Here is a 25,685-nt window from a genome sequence, read left to right on the forward strand (position 1 = left end):
TGGCTGGCCCCAAATTGACCACACTGTTTGTGTGTTTTTATTGATTAGCGTCTCATTATCCATGACCACGGAGCGGTTTGTGCGTACGTCCATATGTTTGTCGCTTTGATTGAATTCAGTATTAACGAGTATCGAGGGTTATTTGTGAGCGCGGTTATGAGGTCATAAATACGAGTTGGTTTTGGGGGAAAGCTAACGCTCGATAGATGTTTTATTAGCGGGAGATATTTAGCAGAGTTTTCATTAAATTGATTCAAGGCATGGTCATAAAACGGGTTCAGAGATAAGTAGCTGAGATGCACGCTGTATCCGTGCCGTTTTCTAACGACACTGAATACACTGGACTCACTCTTCCGGTATGTTTCCGCTAAGCAGTGTTTTTAAGCCATATTTCATATACCTAAGCTCTGAGTCAAACAGTCTGTGGAGGCGGAATCAAACCACGTATTTCACCCGATTGTGCAACACCTGAAACTCACTCCACTTTGCTTATATACCATCATCCTGCAGCTCACGCTCGCTTCCACACGCAGAGCGCCGCGTTTACATCTGAAAATCATCCACTTGGCTCGCTGACCTGCTGCGAGGCCCTTCGCGTGCTCTCTGCATCCTCTCTGTTTATTTATTTGTCTGTGGGAGTGTTTTTGCTCTGCTGCACAGAAGCTTGAGTGTTTGCGTGTGTGTGCCCAGTTTTGGGGTTGTTTGCATGCATTTCACTAATCTGTACAGGTGATTCATGCTCACTAGTGGGTGCAGTCTTGTTTGTGTGTAGCTACCGTGCGGGGGACTCCGGTGTGGTCAGTTTCCCCCCGAGATCACCGTGTCTCCCTGCAGACAATCCCTCGGCTGCACTGTAAATATTTAGCTTTCAAAAGTGGAACCCGGTACTCAAAATAGATGCAAATCATCTTCACCACTAAGCTTCATGAATGACTTTTTAAAAAAACAAAACTGTCGACAACAGTATTGCTGTGTCGGTACGCCGTCCGCCTTCTCCACATCTGCCCACGAGACGTTCGGCCTTTAATTTGTGCCGACTGCGCGCTGCCAAATCATCGGTAGTATCTTTTAACCTGCCTCTTATTTTCTCTCTTTTTTTCCACCATTATCGGTTTACTCTCGTATGTATTCTCTTTTGAAGGAGCTATTTTTGTCGTTCCCTTTTTTTTTAGATACTTTTCAGCCTTTTTCTGTCCACTATAATTTTCTTTCTTCCTCTGTGTTCATCTGTTAAACATAAATATCGCCTCCTCCTCCTCCTCCTCCTCCTCCTCCTCCTCCTCCTCCTCCTCCTCCTCCTCCTCCTCCTCCTCCTCCTCCTCGTCTGTTTCTCCTTTTTCTCTCTGTGTGTCACTCCCTTTCTCTTCCCCCCAATCTGGTTTAATCTCTCCCAAAGCAGAACGAAGCTGGGCAGTTAATGTTGGAACCACTTTGTGGTGGCATCATCTAAAAACTGCCAGCAATTTGAACCAAATTGAACCCTAAACCTGCAGAGAGAAGGTTCCTGTTTTGCTGCAGGTGTGTTCTTCTTGTATGTTGTACATGTACACCAGTGACAAGCTGTGACTTGTGGCACTGTCCCAACCGCTCGGCTGTTGATTGCAGCGTTGAGTGATTTAGATTTTGGGCTGATGCACGGCGGTGGCATTCGGATATCCGCATGCAGGCATTCGCACGTATACATGCACTGATTTCCTCCCTCAGGCCGCCTCTCGCTCTCTCACAGCAGATAACAACACTATTTGTGTCCCCGGCTGAAGGGGGACCAGAGAACTCCTACGTCGACTGATGTAACGCGAGAGAGAGAGAGCGGCTCGGAGCGTACGTGACGGCTCGTATGTACGACGTGCCTGCATGCGAGTGTGTGTGAATGTTTCTGATGGCGAGCAGAAACACAGTAACCCAAAGGTACACACACCTCCGTCACATGTCGTCTTATCTTTCAATCCATATTCAGTAAAACGTTAATGTTCATCTCAGCGGTTAAATATTTGACTTAAAGTGAGATCTGTCTTTCCCACTTCTGGTTTTGTTCAAACACTGCGTGTGTGTGTGTGTGTGCGTCTTTGCTTTGCTCTTCTAGCAAGATCTGGTTCAAGGCTCATTTCCTAATTACAGTGCTGACCAGAGGTAATTACAACCTTAGATTAGGAGCTGTTTCTCTTTTTTTTTTTACGGACCCACTGAAATGCAGCAATTTGTGGTGGCTTTCTGGGATGAGCATCCTCCCTCTCATCCTCTCTCTCAGCCTCCATCTGTCTCTCCTCTCCCTCAATACTTCCCTGGAGTTGCTTTAGGAATTTGGGGGATTTTTTGGGGGGGGCTTTTTGCAGATGATCCAACCTAAAAAATAGCAGCATTTAATGTAAAGCACGAGAGTTTATTTGTCTCATCTGCTTTAGAAGATACAGACGATCTTGTAAAACGACAGTGAGCATTTGTGCATCTGTGGACGCGGAGGACAGCAGTTATTTGGGGTTTGCGCTCAAGCTGGGGCACTCCGAAGCCCTCAGATCCCTTCGCATGTGCGTGTATATTTATGCAAGGTTTTGAAGTGGTTCTTCTGAACGCATCATTTGGCTGCATCGGCGAGCTCTTCTTCAATTTAGCTTGGCGGGCGTACAGGCTGGGGTTTGCCTCCGCATACCGCTGGGTCAGCATTGATGTGTGAGAGAGAGGATGAGGCCCTTGAAGCCGGGGTTTTGTTTGAGAGAGCGGCTCTCGGCTGTCAACTGGGGGAACGCCCACCCTCCACCTGACGAGCATTTAACTCTGACGGAGGAAGAGTTTGGACATCTTGAATCCTGCTTCCTAATTGTGACGAGCCCTCCCTTTCACATGGCCTTGAGAAAAACAAACACACACACACACACACATATTCCAACTTTCTGCCTTGTCAACTTCCCTCTCTCTTCCTGCTGCGTGAGTGCCCCACTCCAGTCCTCCTCTACCTCCACCTCCCCCGTATCCCTCCTCTCCTCCCTTCACCAGGCCTCCTCGCCTCAGCACCTGACTTTTAACCCTCTAATCCCCTTTGATGCTGAGGGTAAGATGCTTCAGGCACTGCCCCTAATTGGCGTAAAGCGGAGCTCTGGCGATACGAGGCACGACGTAGGGCTGCACAATTAATCGAATATTAAATCGCAATCACAATTTTGGTTTACCACAATTAAATGAACATGATCGACTGCGATATTGACGTTTAAAATGCGCATTCGGCTCATAGAAAACTCTGCAGCATATCAAATCAGCAACAGATTGAAGCATTTAACTTTAAAATGTAGCTAACAAACACATTGCAATAGATATAGCAGAAAAAAACATATTGCAATGTCACTTTTTACCAACATCGTGCAGCCCTAATTTGTACATTAGCAGGAATGTAGCACAACATGGAAGTGTTTATGTGAAAGTGCAATAAAAATATGTTGTCACTAAAATCAAAGAATAATCCTGATAAATAATCGTGATCTCAATATTGATCAAAATAATCGTGAATAGCATTTTGGCCGTAATCCTGCAGCCCTATAGCACGATGTTAAAGAAGAAGAAAGAAGAGTGGCAACACTCAACGTCAAGAACTGTACATCTACAGGCAGATCTTTTTTCGTCATGTCTCAACACATCAAATGAGAGAAAAACAACTGCCAATCATTGTCACCAGGAAGATTTAGACATCAGTGCTCTCTGGCACAGATAATGAAATGGCAGCCTTGATTTTGTAAAGCAAAAACAAAAACAAAAAAAAGATAAAAATACAGGCTGACACAATGTTGGTAACCAGATCCTGGATGGGTAGCGTGGTTTGGACATCACTGTCACAGTGGTGTGTGACAGCAGGCCTGCGCTTAATTGCTTAAATTGGGTTTCATGACCGAGGGCTCCTTCGCCTTAGTCATGCTTCCCGTCCACAGACCGACATTTAAGGGCAAGAAAAGTCCCGTGGGGGCCGGGATAATCCACCCAGTGAGCACAATGCGTCTCAGTTAATGCTCACACCGGCACGCACAATTGCACACTTTTATCGCCATATGTTATGCAACTAATAGTTTGACTTTGAGAGATTGAACTCTACCTCATTTGTTCCTTCTCTCGGACTTCTTTCAGTGTTTCAACAAGCGACTGTACAAACACAACAGTCTGCTGTGTGGAGCAGAGAACAACTACGCTGGCACAACCGCTCTCTCTCTCTCTTGTAAAGTGTTACAGTCTGGGCATCATACAGCAGCCTGAAAGTTCCCCACATTAGTGAAGCATAATTGGCCTCCTGCGGCCCGCTCTGCTGTGTCTGGTAGCCCTAATATAAACCAATTACAACCATTATATGCTGTCAATGACACAGTAGCTTCTCCTATAGCATAATGACAGCCTGTGAGGGAACACATGGCGAGGAAACAAGCGGTACACACACCAGTGCAGGGGTTAATAGCGGGGCTATTGGGGTATATAGTTTATGTTGCCTGTTTTTGCCCCCGGGAAAGATTAGGCGATTTTCCGTGCCTGTTTGTTGTGGGGGGTTGTGTAAAAGATGGTAATCTGGTTGAAAGCTGGAGGGATCGTGGTCAGAAGACTGTTCTTACATGAATTAAGCATCTCAAACTAAAGACATATGTTGCATTTTTTAACACATTTTGATCACTGGTTGGTCTCCTGGTTGGTTCTGATCTTTCATATAGTAAAGAATCATTAAATGTCTCAGTGTTGACACAGTGAGGTTTAAACAAGGACTGATTGGATCACCTTTCTGTGGTTATCACCCCAGCAACAGAGCACAAACACTTGCATAATTGTAAAGTTGAAACTCTTTCTTTAAAGATCCCTCTCAAGAGAATCAATTTGGAAAAGATGAGATGATGTCATCTGGGGGAAACAGATGCACTTTGCAATTCTTTATATAACTCTTCTTCTTCTTTTGGAAGTGATTTGTGTCAACGTGTTGAGTCCTGCCACTTTATTTGATGTTAGTTTATTGAGTGGAGTGGGTCACTCGGGAGATTTAATCTTTCAGGAATTTGACCTCGTTGCTCTGCTGCACACACGCTGAAGCAAAGTGATGTCTCTCTAATTTCTGTTTCTTCCAATCTGAGCCTCATTCACCTGTCTCTCCGCTGCACCGCCTTAAGCTAAAAAATCAAACGGCAAATTTTGTTTTTTATAATGAAGTCATCTTTATAACAGTAGCAGCTGTTGATAGACATCTTCAATAGTGTAGGGTGGCACCAATCATGACTGAAACTTGGCCACCAACGCTGTATGACAGACATTTTTCTTGTCTACCATCCATCAGATGAGGTCACAGATTATTTAGTAGTTTAAAGAATTCCTCAAGATTTGTTTTTGTTCTTATCAGACTTAGCATTGGCACTCTTTCCCCAACCTTCACTGTAAACACTTGCTGTTAATTTACAGCAGGATTTCAACAGTATTAACCTGTTATTGCTAAAAACAGTGCTTTACTGTTAATACAAAAGAAAACCTGTTAAATTACGCTCATAGGCCGTTTTTTAACTGAACTATAATGCATTCTTAAAAAACAGCACTTAACTGCTGATCAACTGTCTAAAGGATCATCAGTAACAGTTTCATGCAGTATTTTTTTAATTCTGGGACCTGATCTGCTCATGTGAGGCTTGTACATTGTACATGATTGTAAAATCAGTGAATTAACTTTATTGTTCTTCACTCACATGTTGTTCTGGTTTGCATTCTGTGCTTGTAGCAGCTATAGACACACATTTTGGGAAAAGTGTTAACAAGTCTATTATAGCCTTTTGCCTAACAAGTGCCTTTAATTGTATTTAGTGTGACTATATGTCTGTAACCTGCTAAGTCTATTAATCTAGGCAAAAAATAATGTTGTATGTAAAAAATACAACCTAAATAGTGCAATTAAAACAAAATCAGTAAGATAATGTAAAAGAAAGGTGGAAAAACAGCTATATAATGTATCTTTAAACAGTAAATTAACTGTAAAATTCTGTGAAATTAATAAAGTTCAAACTGTATTTTTCATTAACAGTACAAAGCTGTAAATTTCAGCAGCAGACAGTATAATAATGTTAATTTTACAGTAACATAAAGCCAGTTCTTTACTGTTATTTTACTGGGAAATTCTTTTGGGAAAGTTTTTTGTACAGTGCTGCACCAAAAGTGCAAGGAAAGTCTCTGAAAAATATAAGCTGGGATCAACATGCTGCAGTAATGATTTGGTGGTATATCAACTTAGACAATATCACCCTCCACTTGTCTCCAGATATGCAATGTTGTCAAGATCATCATGGATTTAAACCTCCATGCTGCTGACTTTGCATTATCTGACCGCTTGCATATCGAAACCATTTGTGTCTCCTATTAAACTGGCTCGCTTTGGGACGTTGCCCCTGCTGTGTGGGTCCAAAAACAGCTCTTCCTCTGCGATCTAGACGCTCGGCTCGGTTCGGCTCCTGCATGCTGCATGCTGCAGGCTGCATGCTGCATGCTGCTGGCTGCACGGCGTCCTGCGGTCCAACACCAGCCCAACTCATCACCGCCTCGAGGGCTCCTTCTGCTCCGCGCACACGCTCCCTTTAACCAAATACTACTTTATTGTTTTAGAGATCTGCAGCGTTAGTGGCGCCAATAAAAACCTGTTGCATCCATAGAGTCACCGCAGTGATCATGTTGATTTAGGTTGTTTTTTCATCTTACAAGATATGCATCTGTATAATTATTATTGCAGTAACGCACTGTGCGTAAAAAGCATGTGTTTATAATATGATCGACTTGAGCAGAACAAAAACACGGTGTTGAATTCCTCTGGTGAGTTTTCTTAAAGGGAGTTGTCGCACAGATATAGGCACCGATCAGATGGCTTATATTTTAAAAAAGGTGACATAAAGCTGACAAAGAGTTTACACAGAGAGGATTCACTTAATGTAGTTTATCGAGATGTTTTTTAAAGTTAATCCATTTGTCAACGCGCGTCTTTACGCACGTCTTGATCCAGCTCCAAGCGTCAAAGCTCAAAAACACATGAAATGTTTTTTAACCTTATTTCTTATTTAGTTAAAGCAGGAAACTCTTACCCTGAACTCCGAAGAAAAGTAAAGTTGCGAGCTCAGTCTGCGCTTGTGTCTTTATCCAAGCTGAGCAGCTCACCGATATAAAGTATAACTCCAAAGACCTTAGTAGTTTTCCATGTGCGTCTAAGTTTAAAAAAAGTTTTTTTAAAAAAGAAAAAAAGTTTGTGTGAGAGTGTTAAACTTATAAGGAACTGTCTTCATCAAAATCCTTGGAGAGGTACACCGACCTCCACGTCAAGGAATGCGCTCAAGTGCCGACTCCCCTGGACAAAAAGCGCTTTATTGGTGAGCAGAGGAGAGAGTGGAGGGATGGGAGGAGCTGAGCTGAGCTGAACAGAGCTGAACAGAGAGGAGGAGAGCAGAGCAGAGCAGAGAGGATCAGAGTATAGAGGAGTATAGAGGAGCAGAGATGAGTAAAGTAGAGTAGAGAGGAGCAGTGAGGAGCAGAGTAGAGTAGAGCAGACTAGAGTAGAGCAGAGTAGAATAGAGTAGAGTAGAGTAGAGTAGAGAGGAGCAGAGTAGAGCAGAGTAGAGTAGAGCAGAGAGGAGCAGAGTAGAGTATAGCAGAGAGGAGTAGAGTAGAGTAGAGTAGAGTAGAGTAGAGCAGAGTAGAGTAGAGCAGAGTAGAGCAGAGTAGAGTAGAGCAGAGAGGAGCAGAGTAGAGTAGAGTAGAGTAGAGTAGAGTAGAGCAGAGTAGAGCAGAGTAGAGCAGAGTAGAGTAGAGCAGAGAGGAGTAGAGTAGAGTAGAGTAGAGTAGAGTAGAGTAGAGTAGAGCAGAGTAGAGCAGAGTAGAGTAGAGCAGAGAGGAGCAGAGTAGAGTAGAGCAGAGTAGAGCAGAGTAGAGCAGAGTAGAGCAGAGTAGAGTAGAGCAGAGAGGAGTAGAGTAGAGCAGAGTAGAGCAGAGTAGAGCAGAGTAGAGTAGAGCAAAGAGGAGCAGAGTAGAGTATAGCAGAGTAGAGTAGAGCAGAGTAGAGCAGAGTAGAGCAGAGTAGAGTAGAGCAGAGAGGAGCAGAGTAGAGTAGAGCAGAGAGGAGTGGAGCAGAGTAGAGCAGAGTAGAGTAGAGCAGAGTAGAGTAGAGTAGAGTAGAGTAGAGTAGAGCAGAGTAGAGCAGAGTAGAGCAGAGTAGAGTAGAGAAGAGAGGAGCAGAGTAGAGTAGAGCAGAGAGGAGTGGAGCAGAGTAGAGCAGAGTAGAGTAGAGCAGAGTAGAGTAGAGTAGAGTAGAGTAGAGTAGAGTAGAGTAGAGTAGAGAGGAGCAGAGTAGAGTATAGCAGAGAGGAGTAGAGTAGAGTAGAGTAGAGTAGAGTAGAGTAGAGTAGAGTAGAGCAGAGTAGAGTAGAGTAGAGTAGAGTAGAGTAGAGTAGAGTAGAGTAGAGCAGAGTAGAGTAGAGTAGAGTAGAGTAGAGTAGAGAGGAGCAGAGTAGAGTATAGCAGAGAGGAGTAGAGTAGAGTAGAGTAGAGTAGAGTAGAGTAGAGCAGAGTAGAGCAGAGTAGAGTAGAGTAGAGAAGAGAGGAGCAGAGTAGAGTAGAGCAGAGAGGAGTAGAGCAGAGCACAGCAGAGAGGAGTAGAGTGGAGCAGAGTAGAGTGCACTCCTGCACAGACCGGAGAGCAGCCAGCAACTCACCTTGCAGCTTAAGGAGAAACATTCCAGCCTCCTCTCACTTCGCTGTGTTTTTAATGCCTACCTGCACGACCTGTTTCAAGCCAGAGACTCGTGTCATTATTTACTCTTCAGAGAGATTTGAGTGACTCTTTCTTTAATTGCTACCTTGCTTTGCTTTCTGAACTTTAATCAGCTCCTCTGCAGGGGAACAATTTGCATGTTGAGAGGCTTTAACATTATACTTAGAGACACTTTGACAGGGGAAATGTTGGGACTATATCACACCAAGTCAAACACAACATCCCTTTAATCTAAAATACATGATTAGAGCTGCAACTAACCATTATTTTCATTATGGATTAATCTAGCATGTAAAATACCACATCGTACGACTACATTTGGACAATCAGCGTTCTCATATAACGGGCTTTCAACTCTGGAACACATTATTACCAACTGAAATCAAATTAATTCCAGATATAAAGTCCTTTAGAACAAAGGTTAAGTGCTGGTTAAAAGCAAACCATAGCTGTATCCACTTTTAGCTAATTGTACTGTAATTTACCAAGGTGTACTGGTGTATTGTGTGATGTGTTTTTTATTGTATTTCCATCTTTGTAGTGTAGTGTGCGATGCTCCTAACGGCATCTGCAAGATTTCACACACTGGAGGAAAACAAGCAGTAAGAGCAAGCGACCAAGCGGTCAGACTAGGCATCGCTGATCAAATAATGAATCAATATTATGTTACGTTAATGCCTATTTCTCTCCTCAAATGTTTTCAGAATCATCTTGTAGTGCACGGTTTAGCTGTAAAATGAGAACGTTTGTGACGCATTGTAAAATCTGTTGTAGGAACGCCAAGTTCCAGTCACATGACCAGAGCACAGCCAATAGGAACGCTCTCTCAATGAAATGACCTGTGATTGGTCACAGTCTCCCGTCACGGGCTAGATTTTCTAAAGCCTGAAAACAGAGCCATGAGGAGGTGCAGAAGTTTAGTTTTCTCTCAGAACGCTTGAATTACAATATGCTGAAAGGTTATTATGGAATTTTTGCCCAATGATGCCAAAAAATATACTGCCTACTGCAGGTTTAATCGATTATCAAAATAGTTAGCAATTATTTTTCTGCCAATCGACTCATCATTGCAGCTCTATGTGACATAGTAAACATTAGTGGTTAAATAATATGATAAATGAAAAAAAAAAGCTATCAGTTTCTGCATGAATATTATCTGTTCTCACACTTTATCTCTCCAGTGTACGTGCAGCGTACTTTAGCACACATGGTTGCTTCATTCATAGAGCCATCTTCCAGCTATTGAATGCTTCCTAACGCCAGTGACAAACTAGCCGCTGGCAGCTGGCAGCCTGTCTCAATGTCAGCCGGTCCCAACGAGGTGCAGTAAGGCGATAGCTCTCAGGAACCCGTGTCACCTCCGATGTGTACTTTTAGCCACATGTCACCGAATTAACCGGAAACCTGAAGCCTCGTGTGTACAGCGCTTTATAATGTTTGTATAAGTTTGACCTTCACGGCAGAGCTTCTGTTTTCTCTCCACATGTTGACAAGAAATTGTAAAAAAAAAAATTTAAATTGAAACCAGGACAAATTTCTCCTGTGTGATGATGTCACTCCTCCTCGTGCTGAAGGCGGAGAAACTCCCAAGAAGACAAATATCCAACAAACAGGCCCCCCGAGGGCGTCGCACGTGTCTCCTTGAAACCTCCCCCACCCCTCGGTGTCCTCTGGACAAGGGACACTTTAGTTCCACTTGTTGAGCTTTTTTATGTACAGTTTACTTTTTGATAGCAGCCTCCACAACGTCTCGTGCCTTTCTCCTTCTGCTCCTACTGTAGGAGTCGTCGCATGTTAACACACGCACCGTGCCATCTGCAAGGCATTACAGTAAATTGCAGGAATAGAGAAATGATTTCACGCACGTCCCGCGGGGTCCAGATGTGGCTCCTCAGACGTAGCCACAACTGCATTTTTTACGTGTTCAGGAGAAATAAAGGAGGGGATAAATCTTAGCCTGTTGCACTCAATCACACACAGGCTCACAAACCCAGCGCTCGTGCTCTGTCCATCTCTGTTTCTCCCCCTCATAAACATAAACCTACAAGGGCAGAGAGCTGAGGTTATCCAGGTAACACTGACGGTGAGTTATTTATCTTAGTCGTACAGCTTATATGTGTTGGACGGTGAGGAGGACCAGCGTCTCCAGAGCTGCAGGTATTCAAGGACTCACCTCCAGACTGGCGCCTGCCTGTTATTTTTTTGCAGAAGTGCATTTGTTGTTTGAGTTTTACAGAAGAACTGCTGCGAAAAAAATCAAAATCAGCGTGATCTGTGGTGCCACAACTAGTTGTCACATCAGTATAAATAAATAGATAAGTATATCCAGTGTAAAACCCAGTTTTGCAATGCAAACGTGCATATTGAAGGAATGTCAGTGTTAACTCAGTGTGCACTTAAACTTGCAATTTAATTTAATAAAAAAAGGCTCAATATTTCGTAAGAATTTGTAAATTAGAATAAATATTTTTTAGAATTTAATCTCTACCTCATCAGGCATAATTTCTTTTACAAAACAAGACATAGATTGATTCGAGATATGTTTGACTAGCCACCAAAAGCCTGATATTTTCTCTTTTTATGAATTCATATAACTGTTCTGTTATATTTTCTGTACTTTTTTCCCGCCTGTGAAATGGTTTAAATGCTATTACAAAGCCTTCTCCGCACTTCCAGGATATATTCATGGTGGGGAGATATTAGATTTATTGATTATTTGTTCATTTCATTTGATATTTTTTGCCTGAAAACAGTCATATTTAAGGCTGTTTACCAGAATCAGCCTTCAAATCAGCCTTCTGTGTGCTGTAATTATAGAATATAAACTTTCCCTCAACTCTGCGAATATTTCTACATTTCAGCTCACAATTTATTACAACATTCAATTTATGATTCCTGCCAATACACAGCCCTAAAAATTAGCCAGTATTATAAAACCGAAAGATGTCAACAACAATCAGTAAAGAAACAGATTATGAAGTCTGTACATGAAATATCATAAAGACAACCAGAAAACAAGACACGGCTCAGCAAACACAACAGACTATTGTTAAACTAATTTTAAAAAATGCGTAGAGAACTGTTCCTCTCATCATGTGAAGGAATTGACGGCACTTTATTCAGCTACATTAAAAAAACATTAACCATTCTACTTTAATACTCCCGCTACTCATCACGTTTGAAGTCGTGACCGCTCTGTTCTGCAGTTAAACGACCACAACAGGAAAGTTTGTGTAATCCGTTCCACATATTTGTACATTACGGGACAGCGGGTGCTTGGTCAGTGGTGTAAATCACAGTCCTAGTGGCTGTAACATGTGCCGTCAGCACTTCGGGCTCCTAATCACCCTGGCTCAGTAAAAGATGGCGAGGCGGCGTACAGCCCGCTCCGTAACGCTGCCCAGGGGAACCAGTAAAACACTGGTTTGCTGCTGAGCCAACCGCAGCCTGCTAACGGTTTAAAGCTCGGGGCAGTCGGCCACACAGCACCACGATGGGTGTGTTTGGGAGGTGACAGGGATTTCTTCTTCTTCTCAGTCAGTTTTCTATAGAAATCATTTCTTAACTTCTCACATTTTCTCTCCTGTTCTTTCACATTTTATTGCATTCACTCGTGTGCAAATTTGTTTTATATTTTTGAGCAAACTCAAAATGCTCAAGTGTTTCGTCAAGCAGCCATCTGTCACCACTTTCTCTTTCCCCACCCTGGTTAGGCCCTAATCCCCGTTTTGTTTCTGGCTGCTTCCCTTTCTCTCACATTTGCTTCACCATTATCGGACTTCATGACTTCATTTTCTTGCCTCCGTGATTTATGGTGACTTTTATACCGTGGCTAAACTTTACTTCAACTTCAGCTTTAGGGAGCTTGCGTGCGTCACTCACTGTAGATCTCACCTGTCACGTGATTTACGTTTGGAATTAGGTACACTTCAAGAAATGAAAAGTCAAAGATTCAGAGTAGCAGTGGGATTGTCAAATGAAAATGATTGTGAACATCAGTTTGTATTTTAACTCCATGCAGGGATAGAAACATTTGTATTTGCGACTCACAAAAGCGTTGATGGATTGGTTTTATCTCCCAGTCCACACAGAGACAAAGAGCTTATCAGAAAGGCTAAACTGACTCTAAACAGACTAAACTGTCTTTGTCCTTGTGTCCTTGTGGAGTTGCCACAGTCTGGTATGCTTATTCATACATTTTGAAGTGGTAGAATCTCGTTTCTATTCAGCCCGGTCGCACAAAAAAAGGCATATAAATGACGCGATAATGCGCAAGGCAAAAACATGCAATAAGAATGCAGTTCTCGCTTCATTTGTATGCCATGTAGTTTGGGCTGACTGCAATGTAAATGCATCAGCGTGAATATGCTACAATCCGAGCTAGTGATGTAGAATAAAAAGAGGGAAAGGCTGCTTATGGTGGATGGGTCCAACAAACGCAGGACTTTCAACCAGGAGGCCGGTGTTTTGTTTTGTTTTGTTTTGTAAGCGACATTAGTGACGTGTTTTTTAGGGATGTTTGTGACGTGTTTTCCGTACTTATTTAACGTTGTTTCTGTACGTATTTTACTAAGCACTTAGTACTTGGTTTAAGGCCAACCATGATGTTTTTTACCTTTACGGTGACAATTTGTTCTTTGGTTTTTGGATAGGTTTGTTTTTAGATGTACAACATTAGCTCATTTCTTACTCTTTTCTCCTGAGTTTTGTGTCCCTAATCATTTGCTGTAAAGTCAATTATTATTTAGTCTATGCTTGCTTTATTGAATCAGAGTGATCTTTATTGTCATTAGGCTTCCCTCATTGTAGTTAGGATTAAAACAAATAAATAAATAAAAGCAGTAATAGCAGCAAAAAATAGAAATATAGAAACTTAAATTTGAAATCCCAAAGGTATTTACAAATTTACAGAAGAGGACGTTGAAGACAGATGTTTAAAGAAAAATCTTTGTTTATTATAATTTGTAATAATATTATTGTGCCGTATATACAGTGAGAATACAGCATGGGCTTTAGGGTTGTCCTTGACCCTGTGACCTGTCACCACCGTTACCTTCTCGCCAAGCAGACGCCCGGTCATGGAGCAAACGCAGACCACCGTGAAGACACAAACTATATTCACACTACACACAGTCGTACCTTCCATAATCACATCTGTAGATCCGTTCAGAGACACGAGCATGTGTCTTGGTTTGAGGTGTTCCTGTTTTTTGTTGTTCACAACATGCCTGTGGGCTTTTTTCTTTTTACTTTTTGAAAAGTAGGAAACAAACAAGGAAAGTGTCCCTGCAGGAGGAGATAGGAAGAGATTCAGTGAGGCTGAGAGCAGTTCACCACAAATTGACGTTTCACTCATTCACTTACTCCCCAGATTGTCAGTTGAAACAACAAACATGCTGTCTTTTGAGAAATTGAAGTTAGCGGGGTGATCTTTTTACAGCTCCGCAAACAGAATGAAGTGTCCATCAATCTAAAAACAGCTTGTGCAGCGCATTTTGTAGACAAACAAGTCCACTTTTTAATCCTAAATATTTGTCATAATCTTCTATTTTGTCCTCACTGACAAAACTTTAATCCTGGAAGTCGATGCTGTGGGATGCAAAATAATTATTACTTGAGCTCAATTGAGAAAGATGATTGACTTTTTTTGCTTTTCTGGAAACTCTAACCTGATTTGGAAAGACTGAGCTGGAAGTTTGTGGGCGGAACAGCTTTATGTTTGGTGGTCCTATAAACTTCATGGGCGTAGATAATGATTACATTTTAATTTAGTAGTGGGCTGTTCCATTGACATTACTTATATAGGAATGTGTTGTAATATTCAGCACAATTAGCATGGGGAGCGGTTTTGGGAATCATGCGTTCCCATAAGGACAGCCTGGGAATGATCGTCATGGGTTTCTGCTCATTATTCTCTCAGCTTTTAGAGTCTGAGGTGTGATTGTGTTCTTTGTTTAGTATATCTGCATATGCATCTGTGTTCATGTGTGTTTTGTGCAGATGCATGCCATCCCCCCCCTTCTCTATCCACAACAAACTCGTCACACGTAAATGTGCTCTGACGGCAGTATGTGTGGGCTGCCGTGAGATAGACCGGTCGCTTTACTCGCGGGGCCCGGTCTGCCTTTCTTCCCATAGCGCCTCAGTGCCCGGTAGGTAGGAAAAAAAACATCCGTGGGAAGGAGAAACCTGGGAAGAAGAAGAGGGAGAAGCTCGGGACGTCCACGGGTTAATTAGCGGCTGCTATGGGAACCTGGAAAGGGGAATAATGAAGCAGAAGTCGTCACTGTTTGTGTGAGAACAAACACATGATGCGCTGGATCAGATAAAAGTGAAATGTTGACTCTTCCCACCTGTCCTCTCATGCCAGCTTCACCCATTATAAGTCAATCTGTTCCTCGTAAAGCTGTCTTCTGTAGAGGAACCTTTCCTATGTAACACTGTTAAAACACATTTTATTATCTTGTTTACGTACTGTAGTTGGTCTTATGCTGATTGGACCCAAAGTTGGGAATATGTGTCCCACATTGAACTGCAGTTTTGAAGGTGAAGAGGGCACCAGAGGGGTGCTCACCCGAATCATATCATGTTGCCCTTTCTCACCATTTGTCAGTGAGAGGGCGTGTTGGACAGGCTGTGTTAACAAACCTCGCTTTGGGAAACACAGAGGCTGCGGTCCAAAAGACTTTTTCTCTTAGGAAGGTTCCTGACAGAGTGAAATGCCCCAGAAGTATCTGAGTAGCAGCCATGATAAGAGCTGTTTGAATCCTCTAAATGTTAAGGAAAGGTGCTTCAATGCTTCCTTTCTTATCTCCTTCAGCATAGGATACACCGGACCATCCTTCTCCAAAGGAAAGGAGATAATGCCGTCCCACAATTCCTTGCGGCCGCAACATTTAAAGCGTCGCACCATTCGGCCGTTCATGAAAACAAACAATATGCTTATCTTGCATATTATTTTCATACCGTTATATACTATTCATGTTGATAAATATGAGTGGGCAACCAATTTGTTTCACTTTATTTCTATTTATTTATTTCAAGCAAGTAACAAATAAGTAAAAAAACAAAACAAGAATAACAAGAATAACAAATTATTAAATATTACGTCCGAAAAGGAATAGGAAGAAATATACATTTAATGGTTCTACTCCTTCACCATAACTCAAACAATAACTCAATATTTATCGTATAAACTTTTGTGGTAGCCTATAGGTTATTCCTTTTTTATTTATATTCCAACCTTGGTAATGAAGTGATGTTATTCACCGGTTGTCCACGTTAGGTTAGATAATCCTTTATATATGTTGATGTAAAGTGTTACAGCAGCAGAAGGACCTGCGGTATCTCTCTTTAACACCGCGGGTGAAGCAGGCTGTCACTGAAGGAGCTATTTAAAAACGCACGGGGGGAAGCAACGCCTTTTGTAGTCCATCTTTGGAACATTGTAGTTTCATCCGCCGCCGTCGCATCACAATTACGGAGCCTAGTATAAGAGAGTAATCAGATTCTCTTAACACCGCAGTTGTCTTTTCCTAAATCCTTCTGAATTCTCCTTCACATCTCTCCTTGACCTCATGACGAGGTCCATCGAGGTCAAGGAAAAGAGAGGCTGTCGTCACATAACGTATGAAAAAATAAATCTGGCTCCTGTTTGTTGCTTTGTTTATTGTTTTGTTTTTATGCTTTTTTATTTCCTCATTTATTCTGTTGTGACATTCGGGCCTCAAGCTGAGATGTGAGCTTCTCAATATCCCAGAGAACAACATGAAAAGGCCCTCAACACAAAGACCTCAAAAATCTGTTCGCTTCAAACTTCCAATGATTGCAGGGAGCTGTTTGCTTCACGCAGAGGAGGGCGACACGGGGGGGGCGAGCACACGGAGACACCGGAGAGGTCAGAGCACGGTTCACTTTGAGGTTTACTAGTCTGTTGACTCTGCACACGCTGGCACTTCTCATTAAGGAGAGAGACGCAGACGGATGGCACAGCTGGGCCGCGCATGCCACGGAGCAGGACAAGCCATTAGTGCACATTTTTATTGTTGAAAAGGATGAAGAATAATGAAAACAATTCACCAACTTACATTATCGAGCTCATTGAGAACATGTTTCTCTTTAACTGAATGATTTGCCATTTAGCCTTCAAAGTCTTTTAAACTAGACACATGTGGGTGCTGCGTCAGCTGTGCTGTCCTGCATTTGTGGATGGAGCAGTTTGCGTCTGGTGGAAGCTTCTCTCTTGAGGTAGAAGAGAGAGATCTCTGCTTATCGCCGAGGCTCTGATAAGACTGATAGAGGAGGAGAGAGTGCAGAGAGGCCTGAAGGAGAGGAGGTTGGGTTGAGGGACTGGTTGGTGACCTCCCATCCCCCGGTTACTGAGGGGGGTCATCCAGAGGTGGCATTTTCCCATGATCCTCACTGTTCTTTTTTGTATTTATTCTTTCTTTCTTGTTTATTCCTTTATTTCTCCCAATTTTTTTATTTTTTTCAGCCTCTTTTTTCAATTGTTAATGTTGTCATAACATTTACACTCGGCAACCAATGCTGAATTTCCTTAAACTTGCATTCTCTCTAACAGCCAGCAGGGGGCGACTCCTCTGGTTGCAAAAAGAAGTCTGATTGCATAGAAGTCTATGAGAAAATGACCCTACTTCTCACTTGATTTATTACCTCAGTAAACATTGTAAATATGAGTTTATGGTCTCAGTCGCTAGTTTCAAGTCTTCTTCAATACAGCATGATGTTCATTTAGTAAATTATGGTCCCATTTAGAGTCAAATAGACCATAAAGCAGGGGATGCTTTAGGGCAAGTGTGATTGACAGGTCGCTACCACGGCGTTGTCCGGTCTGGGGAGTTGTCCGTGGTTTCGTCTTACAACTTTAACCCTTTCACAGTGTGTTTTCAGTTCATGAAAGTTAATTATAACCTTTTTGATCGCCTAAAAATGTCTTAATCAGCATTCGGTTGTACTTAGCTCCACCCTCTTCTGGTTGCAAAAACCTAGATGGCAACAGCCAAAATGCCGAACTCAAGGCTTCAAACCGTCGTGTGTGTTTGTGTGCTCATTGTTTCTTCACTTGGACGTTTGAGCTTCTCTGTGCAGAGTGATCTATGTGAGATTGACAGTAGGAGGTTTTTACATTCTTCTGCTGAAGGAGGAACGTTTCTCTCTGTGTTCTCACCTTAAATACGACATGCACGGAAAACACAAAACAAAGTATAAACACTAGTTGCCTTTAGTCATCCTCTCTTCCTTCATATCCTCCTTTCCTATCTTCCCCCCTCGTTGTGCTCCCTCGTTCCTCACCTCTCCGTCTTCTTCTCGCCCTGCTCTCTGGTATGTCAGGTATTGAGTAACAGCAGCATGCCTGTGGTTTAATGCTGGAGGCAAAGTGACTGCAGCTTAGCTACAGTATGTTCACTATGATTGCACTGCTGTATTAGTACTATGACAGAAACTCTATCAGAGGGATGAGAGCAACTATGCGGATCAGGTCACATCAGGTCAGACCGCTGCTCGCAGACGGGTAATTTACATATTGTGGTAAATAGCGTCTGGGAAGGCTGTGTGTTAAATGTGCAAGCATCTTTTGCACATTTTAATGAACTTTTTTACTCATTATATATATATTTTTTGCCAACTTTTTCATTTATTTCTAATTATAATAGATACAGTTGAACTTTCAGAGTGCAGCCTTTTCTCTAAAATGTAAATTCCTATCTGTAAGGAGTAAAATAAAGATTTCCACCGCTGTGACTCACAGTCAGTCACATCCTATTCAGCCAACTGCCAGACAGAAAGATTGGTCAGTCTGTCATGTGATGTGGTAGGAGCATGTCGTTATGTGTTTTATTTCCTGTCTTTCAATATTGTACGCTACATTTTTTTATCACAACCGCCCATCGTGCAAACTGTGTGGTCTTGCCTTGATGCATTGTTTCCAAACTGCCGTGGCGCTGATATTCCTGCACTTAGAATTTATTCCTTCTCATTCGGCCTCTTTTTAAAAGCCTCTTTTGGGTTTCGCCAGACGATCATTGAGCAATTTGGCTCTGACCTGCCTACCTAGTTAAATAAAGGAGGTTAAATAAAAACAAACACGCAGATAAGGAGCCTTCCTTCAGCTGTGACGAACAGCGCTGATAGCCATAAGAGATGGATGTGGCGGCCTTGACATGGCGGAGAGGTCAAGTAGAAGTTGATTAAATGAAAAGAAAGAGCGTTTTGTTTCTATTGTTTAGAAGCTATGACTGCGGTGTCTTTTTTCATCTCGTGACCGTCCGGCCTCCTCTGTGTTTTCAAAGTTAAGGCCCATCTGTGTGTTATTCAGTGCGCCACTTAGTTTTATCCTCCAGAGGAATACTCATCTGCTGTGTTAACAAATTGCTCGAAGCTGCCTCGTCATGCCGCGGTGGAAAGGGGGGGCTGGATGTGGCCTTGTAAACGTTTGGTCAGCACTGCTTATTGTTAAAGAGATGGCGGCTACGTAGACGACGCTAGAAGTGTGTGTGTTCATCACTGCGTCTAGTTTTTTTCCTTTTGTGTGACTGGAATACTGAACTGTGCATTAGCGATGGTGACTCCGTATGGGTGGTCACAAAAACGCGGTTTCTCTCCTGAGCGAGATACAGACAGAGATGCAGCTCGTCAAGGCTCCGGTGTCCTCTGTAACAACGTCTTACTTTCTCTTTTCTGTCCAATAACTCTCCCAGATGCAGCGTGATAAAGCTCAAAGCATTCTTATAAGCACACACACACATGTACTGTATGAGGACACGCATATAGCTGTTGTGATTTACTACATGAACGTGATAGCGATCTTATCTCTTACTACTCTCTGTCTCGCTCAGCGTATCTTTCTTTCTCTCCCCTCCCTCTATAAGTCTTTCACCATCTCTGTTACAGTAAATCTGCTCGGTTCTGTGAGGGTTTTATTGGTTTTCACTGGACAAATCCCTGCTTCGGTCATTAAAGCGGATGATTTAGGGTGGGTGTGTTGGACCCACTCGCAGTAAAACACGGAGGTTCGTGCACAGGCGGTCCACCCGGGACGAAGGGGGAAAGGTGAGGCCGAGGCCTGGGGCCACAGGCAGGCTGAGGGTACGACGCTGAAATAACTTTTAGGTTGTTCGGCCTAAATCATGATGCATAAAAGGGATTTTCTTTTAATGCAAACCTTGATTTGTATGTCTATACTTGAACAGAGCAACTTAATCAGCCCTGAAAGTCAGTTTTTTAAAAGATTACCATCCTTTTGTGTGTGTGTGTGTGTGTGTGTGTGTGTGTGTTTCCAAATGTTGTCTTTTTGGAGATGCTAGATTTTCACACAGCAGGAGAGGAATTTCTGCTTTTTGAGATATGAGAGAGAGAACAGTGGAGGGGTGATAAAGTGGCATTTTAAATGGACCAGAAAGAGCAAGTATGGACACATAGTCGCCGCCGACGAGGTGTGTGTGTCACAGAGTGAGATGAGTCAGATGGCTTTGGCTCCAGAGATCCACAGGCTGGTAGACAGCGGGACTGATAAACTCTGTTAACTGACTCTGATAAAGCCCAACTGGAAGACACCACGGAGTCAAAACACACGCGAATGACCATCGATGAAAGGCGCTCTGTTGAAGAATGTTTTTGTAGCTCTAGTAGAAAAAAAAGAAGGTCTGAAGAAGAAGTTGTTTTAGGGTTTATATTTCTCTCTTTATTTTTCTCGTCCTGTCTCTCGAGTCGACCCTCTCACTCATTTGCACACACGTACTCAGGCTTGAAGGAAAAACAAATATTAAACAGTGATGTTTTGTGTCCATAAATTACTGGGTTTTATGGTTCTAGCATTTCCAATAACTCTGTCTTGGCTTTCCATGAAGGAAAAGACACACACACAAAGTCAGTCATACACATTAGGGCAAGTATGGTCTGGAAATGGTTTGGATCGTCCAATGTGAGCTTTGGTACGAGGTCAAGCTCTACCATCGTTTGAGGGATCTGTGGCTGAAGATTCTAGAAAATATTTAAGTAAATATTCATCGATAAATGACCAAATCATGTGATATCACAGCGTTGTGGTGTACTCTAAATTGTCGGGCCGTGCTGTTGCTCTTTTGTACATACTTGCCAACCCTCCCGATTTCACCGGGAGACTCCCGTTTTTCATTTCCCTCTCCCTGTTTCCTCCCGGGGTCACAATCCTCCCGCATTTCTCCTGATTTATGGCAATTTTAACAATTTTTTTTTTCCATTTTCGTTATCTCAACATGTGTACCTGGTGCTGTAAAGCGTTTATAAGTCATGGATGTATAAAGAGAACTGGATACAGCGTTGGAGGAGGGCTCCTGTTCATTCCTATGAGAGTTGCTCAGTAGCGCATGAAGCAAAAATGGCTCGACTGCCGAGCGAGGAAGTACCCGGATCATCCGGCAATATTCCGCATTAAGTACTCTTATCATCCGGCGATCTTCCGGATAAAGTATCCGAATCATCTGGCGATCTTCTGCATAAATTAAACACCCATATCATCAGGCAATCTTCTGCATAAAGTACTCGTATCATCCGGCGATCTTCTGGATAAAGTACTCGTATCATCCGGCATTCTTCTGCATAAAGTACTCGTATCATCCGGCGATCTTCTGCATAAAGTACTCGTATCATCCGACGATCTTCTGGATAAAGTAATCGTATCATCAGGCCATCTTCTGCATAAAGTACTCGTATCATCCGACGATCTTCTGGATAAAGTACTCGTATCATCCGGCGATCTTCTGCATAAAGTACTCGTATCATCCGACGATCTTCTGGATAAAGTACTCGTATCATCCGGCGATCTTCTGCATAAAGTACTCGTATCATCCGACGATCTTCTGGATAAAGTACTCGTATCATCCGGCGATCTTCTGCATAAAGTACTCGTATCATCCGACGATCTTCTGGATAAAGCACTCGTATCATCCGACAATCTTCTGCATAAAGTACTCGTATCATCCGACGATCTTCTGGATAAAGCACTCGTATCATCCGACAATCTTCTGCATAAAGTACTCGTATCCTCCGGCGATCTTCCGCATAAATTACCCGTATCATCTGGATGATGAAGAATATTAGCCTAGTTTATACCAGAGATTTGCATAAATTCACACCAGAGGGGAGAATTATCCAGTTTTCTTTCCTGAGAATTAAAAGTAAAATTAAAAGTTGGCCTATTTAACAAAAAATACTGTTGCAGTGCACTTATTATTTTGTTATTTTCATTCTTTTAAAGTCACCAGAAAACAGGAAACAAAGTCTCTGAAACTCAAATCTTTCTGGGTGAGGACCTCCAAACCCTCCCGCTTTTGTTTTGAAATCCTCCCTTTTGTTTGAGGTCTCAAGGTTGGCAGGTATCTGCTTTAGCAGCTGAGTGTCCGTTCAAGAGCGTCCACGGTCTGTTGGACAGGGTTTGAACGTGGCAGTAAGTCATTCATCGATCCTGTTGCTGCTGGGTTATGTTTTTAAAGTAGATTTTATAGAGTGGTTCAGTGTGTGCGCATCAGATCAGCAACAGTTGTGGCTTTTTTTTTCCACAGTAGGAAAAATAGACTTAGAGTGCACCTAAAGACTGACATCGTCTCCTATAATGATGTGACTGACCCAGTGGAGCCAAGACAAAGCCGAACTTATGATCATTATTTTTAACTTGTGCCTCTGGTATGCAGAATAATTACTGTGCAATGCATTATATCCACGGCTGATCTCGAGCCTGACATTTTGTGGTTTATTCGCTGAATTTAAGTGGATTTATACGGAGGTATTTTTAGGTCAGATACTCGTACAGATTATGTGCAATCCAAAAGTCCACTAGCCGCTATATCTGCTGATATAAATCACGTCATGAATAGTCTTTTCCATTAGTCTCATTGTGGTTTTATTCGTTCATCATTGGTTTGATCTTATGTTCAGATTTATTATCGGGATTTCCCACCTGGCTTCATGTTATTTTGTAAAATAAGGCTTGTATTTCGGTCTTTGCCATTAGTATTGGCTTGCAATGTGAGAGAGAAAGACTTTAATGGGATTGCTAATGAAGCACTTAACCTGAAGAGACAGATATTTGTTAATGAAAGGGGATGACTGCACGGAAAAGTTGAACATTTTCTCCTGCATTTTGACTTGCAAACTAAGCTAGGTTTGTCCTCGATGCGAAAGTCACGCAAAGAGAGGGATGTTTTTGGCAACTCTGTGTTGCCAAGATCGTATTTTGTGTGCTGTCAAACGAGAGAAGCCTCCAGACTTTCAGGGATTGTTTCATTTGCAGAATTTATTTGGGCCTCGTTGGCAGAGATTTTACATCTGTGAAGCACTAATATTGGTGGATAATCCATCAACTGCTAGTTGAGAGTGCAAAACAGGTTCACACTTCCTCTCAAACATGTGTACCTCCGTCTGGGTTCAGCGTTTAAAAATGCAACTGTGACGGGGAAGTCCTCCGGTGACCTGACAGCAGAGAGGGTCGCCGCGGTCGTGACCCTCACCTCTCCTCTTTCTGTCCTCTGTGCCAACGCTTCCTCTCTCTCCTCTCCTCCGAGGCGGTCGCGGCTGCAGATTCGGTTCCCAGGCCCCCGCCGACAGGTCATTTAATGGTCATCTAGCCCGGGCCCTTGATGCTGAACCACGGGGTTAACACGGAACGCTTCTCTTCCGGGTTGCTCGGCAGCCGTCAACAAGCAGACACCGGCACTTCAGAGACACATTACGGATGTAAACACACACTTCAACATGCTGATATACAGTACACACGCTATTTAGTTCTCTCAGCAACCTCAAAGCTGTCTACCTTCTATCATTTCCCACTTTCACACCCTTACCTCCCCTTCAGTGTGTACACCGTGACGCCCTCATGCCCACCCACATCCTACAACAACCCCCAACCCAGCCCATGTCTGCCCTTCAGCCCTCCCAGTCCATAGAGCAGCACTGAGATCTCTTTATGACCACTGACCTGGCTGCTTTATAGCTCAGCCAGTCTGGACCAGTTTACCACGCACTTATATAGTGTCTCTGAGTGTGTGTGTGTGTGTGTGTGAGTGTGTGTGTGTGTGTCATTTTGAAGATGAGCTTCTCTCATTTATCTGGGATAAGTAGAACCGTGTGTGTTTAATCGGTGTAATCATCTGTATCACTGGTTTTCTCCCTCTCTGTCTCCTCTTGTAAAAATAAAGATTGGGGGTTTTCATTTTTCAGACGGTCATGTGGTCAGACAGCTCAAGTCGTCTTGAGATGTCTCTAAGTGTCTATTATAGTGTGAGGGGTTGTTTTTCTACACATGCTTGACAAAGATCTGTGGCTGACACAGTAGGACCGTCTTGTTGTGGGCTCATTGTTTCCCCCTTCAAAGAAGGATTAAATGAGAGATGTGCAGCGCTGATGCTTGTGTCAGTGTGAAGGTTGAGATGCACTGACAAGCTGGAACGGTAATGAAGCGTTATTGTGTTTCTTGAGGACATAAGTGCTGAAGCTGCTGCATTTTTTGCCAACTTTGCATGTGGTTGTATGTGGAATTGGGAGTGTGTACGCTGGGTGTCAGAGGGGTCATTGCAGACCTGTTGACACGGGACTCAGTGAGTTTAATTAAATCCTGAGCATGCATGCATGTGTGCCACAACATGTGTGTGTGTGTGTGTGCCGGTAGTCAGGGGCCAGAGGACGGGGCCCAGTGAAGCGAGGAGAGAGGGCAGAGCAGCCGTTTGGCAGCCTATCTGAGAGGCTCGTCACTGGTGCTCAGAGGGGCCACAGCTGGCCCCTCCACCAACAATCCCGGCTTTTCTTCCCCCTCTCAGGAACGCAGTGCGTCAACTCTAATTCCCTTCTAATGAACTGGCTACTGAAGGTAGCGAGGCAGGCGAAACCCAGCACATTTATTAAAATACCCACACACACTGGCAACAAAACACACAGACTCAGTGCAGAAAGTATGTCGCACTTAAGTACATTTCACTGCTCCGCAGGGCGACTGTGCAGCTTAACGCCTGCTGAGGATCCTTGAACTCGTCGTGACTTAGAAGCTGCATTCAGTAGCACCCCAACCACAGCTGTGTTTTAGCCTTTAAGACCATATGAGAACCTACAGTAACCCCAGTGTGGGCCTCTTATCTGCTATCATTGCAATAGAGCCACCTGTCTTGAGGGTAATCCTCAAAGACTATCTGGATAAGAAATCATTAGTTTTATATATACACTAAAAAAAGACAAAATAAAGTGTTTATGAATTAAACATCCTTTATTAAGACATGGATAACACCAAGGCATTTTGACTCAACAAGTCTTCATCAGGATGTTGAGTCGAACACGTATGTTCTGCGCCTGCCTGAGAGGAAATAGCTCTCTCTACCAGCAGATAGCGGTAGTCTGTATTCGACAGACGCTCACCGACGGCTCCAAACTGGCCAACCGTCGGCTTGGTGTGTCAGGGCCTTTCCTGGAATATAGAAGTAGTGCTATGATATTGGATGTTACAGAGACTGTGATAAATGCAAATGCAGATCCCACTGATCTGATTGCATACAAAAATACACTTTTTTTAACTCAGATTTGATGTATATGGCGGTGTGTTCTTTATACCATGATAGTTTCCTATATCGCGTTGCTATCGCAATATATTGAATCCTAACCCCTGTATCATGATACGTATCGTATCGCAAGGTTCTTGCCGATACACAGCCCTGTTCTTCATGTCCAGAAATAAACAAGAGAAAGAGCCATATCAGGTTCCTGGTCCAGGTTTTGGTCCTCTCGTGTGGATAAAATGAACTGGCACAGCGTTAAATGAGGACAGTCAATTGAATTTGAATTCAAGGCGCTGCAGCTGCATTCAACCACTGTGAGTTTGAGTCTTGTTGAAGACTCGCCCCCGCTGTGACCCTGTGGTTTAGCTTTTGTGGTGCGGTTCTTTTGGAGCTCCGATGCTGCTAAT

At 43.0% G+C, this 25,685-nt stretch overlaps 2 protein-coding genes across 2 annotated transcripts in view; one reads left to right on the plus strand and one right to left on the minus strand.

Annotated features, from left to right (window-relative positions):
* The window catches only part of vasnb (vasorin b), a 28,830-nt gene extending 21,511 nt beyond the window's left edge, over positions 1–7,319 (minus strand). The window contains exon 1 of the mRNA XM_074656682.1: positions 7,065–7,319. The gene's annotated coding sequence lies outside the window, so the exon portion shown is untranslated. The remainder of the gene's footprint in view (positions 1–7,064) is intronic.
* The window catches only part of coro7 (coronin 7), a 139,667-nt gene that overhangs the window by 94,208 nt on the left and 19,774 nt on the right, over positions 1–25,685 (plus strand). The window lies entirely within an intron of this gene.

Source organism: Sebastes fasciatus, chromosome 13 (genome assembly GCF_043250625.1).
Source record: "Sebastes fasciatus isolate fSebFas1 chromosome 13, fSebFas1.pri, whole genome shotgun sequence".
Lineage (NCBI taxonomy): Eukaryota > Metazoa > Chordata > Actinopteri > Perciformes > Sebastidae > Sebastes > Sebastes fasciatus.